We start from the raw sequence: 4,316 nt of genomic DNA on the forward strand, positions 1-4,316 counted from the left end.
CATTTTTGGGGAAAGGGAGTGACGCCACAGGCGTGGAAGACGGCCGATGTTCATTTTATTCTGATACACTCTAAAACCGGTCCCTCATAAAAAACGCTGTCCCTCTGATTTTAGAGGGGACAACAATGCTTTCAGGGGGACAGCCCTTTTTAAGAGGGAAATTTAAAAATAAAATAGCAACATTTAGAGGGACACCAACATATTAAGAGAGACCAAGGAAACCGTTTCGTTAGTCCCTCTGAACAGGAAAGACAGACAAAAAGATTCACGCGTGTCCCTTCATATTAAGAGGGGACCGGTCCCTCTTAACTGGACCAATGTAGTTCGGTCTGGAGAAGGGGGGCAGGCGCACTAATCTACGGCAAAGAGTTCAGACGGTGCTAAGGCTTCGCGCCAATTCACGGAGAGCTGGAAACGGTCGTTGCCGGAGAGTCGCAAGCGCCATGCTGCTCGTTTGACTTCCTTCGGGTGAGTAATCCTGTCATATTGGCGCTTTTGTTTTGGGTGCATTGCGGGTGGGAATAACGAGCCATCAATATTTTCACGCTGGCTGTGAGATGCACGAGCTTTGCATGTAGAGTGAGAGTGTTCAGCTGTAGTCCGCGGACGCGGTCGCTTCCTGGATCTGCTCGTTCAGCTAGGACAAAGCGTCGCTAATCGTTTGCCCTGCCGTCTTTCGCACAAAACACTTTTAGCGGGTTAGAGTGTCCCAATGTGTACGCGTCTGTCTTAAGCTGGTGATATCAGACCATTTTCTGTCCGACGCTTTTGTCTACTTTTCAATTTCGAACGCGCGATCGTTCTTCTCCCAGCTCGAGCTGCTAACTTGGGTAGTGCTACGCCGGCATTTTGTTACCGGCAATTTCCTGGTATTTTATCCGTGAGCGTACACTGTCGGCATCGAGTACTACAAAGGATGGCATCACCCTCCCTAAGGCAAAGCCAACATAAAGGCACCCTAGCTGGGGCAGTCAGTGTTTGTAAGCTTGGCTCGCCGATTTCTTTCTCGGTGTGCACTCTAAATGCTTGAGGTTGACCGCTCGAGAGCGTTGATTGACAGAAACAATGTTGGCGATTTTGCGTTTGTTTGCCTTCACAATTCATTACAGCAATTTACACTGCAACGTTATGTTGTAGACATCGTTAGCGTTGCAGTGATTATGAACATTTTTTTCTCAAGTGGGCGGCGAGTAAAAACCCATAGTGTGTGTGTATGTTTGTGAAAAGGGCAGGGGGATTGGACGAGCACAAACAAAAAGAAGAAATAAAGGTTTTTTTTTCTTCGCGTGTTCGCGTTGCGTCGGCGTCGTGGCGTCTGGGGGAAGGGTGGCGGCCAGGGAGTACATTTTTTTTTTTTGTATTTCTTTGGCGTACTGTTTTGTTCGTTATATTTTGACGGTCGTGCCGGCACAGCTACCGGCTTTTTTTTTTTTTTTTGGCGCCGACCATGTTTTTGTTTTTGGAGATTTTATTTATGATGTTTATTATGCTCTTTGTTTTCTGTAGCTGGCTGAATATTTTTTTTTCTGTGTCGTGCATCCGCGAAAAATATATAAACGGAAGTTTGCTTTTTTTTTTTCTTTTCTTTCTTATGCGCTTTAGGGCTAGTGCGTTGCCTGTGGGCGTTAAATGACTGACCGTTATTAACAATCTTGTTTTCAGAGTGAGGCAATGGCAACGAACGTTGACATGAAGGGAATCAGGCGGGGGTTCCGCTCGGATTGCTCGTGTAAAGAGCTCTACCGGGACCCTCTGCACGGTGGAACGCACCACCCTGAGTGGTGAGCCTACTGCGGCCACCCGCACACGGTTCACAACGAACTCGGTAATTATTTACTTTTTGTATTCCGGTATGTAGGTAGGCTCTATTTACGTTCTGTTGGCATATGCACTGCTTCTGAAAAGAAAAAAAAAATGAATGGCTTGCGGCGAAATATTTACAGAAATGTAATTTTTTATTTGATTATGTTGCTTTCTAAAACATGCGCTAGATCACTTCTGCAGCTTCGAGCCGCAAATGCAATCCATGCTTTCCAAAGCACATGGGGCTTCTAAAGTTCATCTACTACTAAATGCGTTTTCGTTTTGTCTTGGTAATACAGAAACAATTGATTCTCGTAAATTAATTAAAACTGCAGTCTATTCTCGTACCAAAAATTAATAGTAGCAGAAGTTGCGTCATAAGCTAATGTCACTCGCTATTTCATCGCATACAGATTGGGTTCCGAATCTTTGAACTGTTTGCACTTTATTTTCGCATTTGTTTCCTATCGCCTGCTTGATAACAGGTGAAAGCGCTTCATTACCTTTATTCTAATTCCCACCCTCTGTATCTAAAGGAAAACAATATGGTCTTTCATTCAGCTAAAGGTGGATGCACAACTTCGGTTCCATAACACGATCGTCACCATGCTGGGAAACCTGGAGGAGGTAAAAGGGGCCTTCTGCGGAGACAACCCAACAACATTCTTGAACATTAAGACCATCCTCCGGTCTCGATTGGCCAGAAGTTCTTTCATCACCTATGGTATGTGAAAAAGCGAATGCAAAAATAGAAATCTAAGTTTGACGCTGACGCAATTTTTTTTTCTTTTTTTAAGAATTGCTGCTTGCAGGACGATTTTACCCCTGACGAAAAAGTTCCAAGACCCAAGACTTTCTTCGGTTCGGAGAAAGGGATCGTTTCTGGGAACTGGTCAGTGAAACTCACCGCTAGCACGACTATGGAGGGGGCACTAGTCATGTGCTTATGGGTGTATTACATAACGGGACTTTCCTACCCCGTGGCATGTGGACAAACCCTTGGACTCCTCTAGGGTCTGCTCGTTGAAAATAAAGTGTTTGGATTCAGATTATGTCGGAGAAGCTCATAAAATCGCTTATGGCCGTTCAAAAACAACAGAAATTCTGTGCTTCTGCTGATGGCAAGAGACGCCGAATAATTAGTTTTTAATGCTATGAAGTAGGTAACTACGCTCTAAAAAAAAGCACAGGAATCTACTTTCCCGAGCCAGCACTTGGAAAGTCAATCACCGTAACTCACGGAAGCAGCTCAGCGAATCACGATGCCGAAACATAAGATTAGACCAAAAAAGCCAGTCCGAGTTGTGACATTAACCAATGCAAAACATCACGCTTGTTGTGCTTAATGTCGCAACTCATTTTTTTGGTATAATCATATGTTTCGGCATCTGCATTCGCTGAGCTGCCTCCGAGAGTTATGGTGATTGTCTTTCCACATGTTGTGCGGGAAAGTAGACGCACGGGCTTTTTTTTAGAATGCACTTTTCTTTTTGTGTTATCCGCTAAAACAAGTTTTTTTTTTTTTTTTTTTTTTCCAGCACGATTGCATTGTTGTTGTTTATGATAGGCAAAATGAGTCACTCTGCAGCACGAAATTTTTTGTGTGATAGCTTCCAAGAAACGCCGATTTCTGGCGTCGTTCTAAGTCTTTTTTTATTCGTAAAAGCTACCAGAACATCGCTATAGAATTATTATTTTGATGAAGACATATCAAAATATTTTCTTGTGTCATGGCAAATAAAACAGTGTTTACTCTTAAAGATTGTTACTGTTTTCTTTAACACATTGATTCCGTTTATCAAACAAGATATACAGATCAAATTTCAATTCTGCTACGCAGCACAAAATAACTTTGGTTAAACCATATCAGCAAAAGTGCGAGAAGTGCAGTGCAGCATGTCAGCTTACACTCAAAACACGAAGGAGCAGAAATTGTACGATACAATAACAGAGGTAACTTAAAGCCGGGGTCACGCTGCTTATACATCATACAAAATACACTCTGCAGACATGTTCCAATGCGAGTCACCAGGACATCCGTGCTTTGTATGCCACGTGACAAAGTAACCTCTTGATTGGTTACCTCGTGGCGTACGAAGCGCGGATGTCGAGGCGACTCGTTTCGGAACATGTCTGCAGATTGTATTTTGTATGAAGTATAAGCAGCGTGACCCCGACTTAAGGGGGACTATGCCCCTGCATTTTAAGCGGGCCACCGTCCCTCCGAATTTAAGGAAGAAAATATCTAAATCTGTCCCTCTTAATTAAGGGAGTCTGACCTCAAATTTAAGGGAGACGCCGCCTCGCTTACTTTAAGAGGGGTGGTGTCTCACTTAATTAAGAGGGAGCATCTCCATGTAATATTAAGAGGTCTGTCGCCCCCCTTAAAGTTAAGTGGGAAAAAATCGAAGAAATGTCCCTCTTACTAAGTGGGACCGGGCTTAGAGTGTACCTAAGAAAGAGGTAAAGTTAGAGAACCTCCACCTGATCTCGCTCACGTCCTATTTAGGGAA

This window comes from Ixodes scapularis, unplaced genomic scaffold, assembly GCF_016920785.2.
Source record: "Ixodes scapularis isolate PalLabHiFi unplaced genomic scaffold, ASM1692078v2 PGA_scaffold1__304_contigs__length_218370807, whole genome shotgun sequence".
NCBI classification, from domain to species: Eukaryota; Metazoa; Arthropoda; class Arachnida; order Ixodida; family Ixodidae; genus Ixodes; species Ixodes scapularis.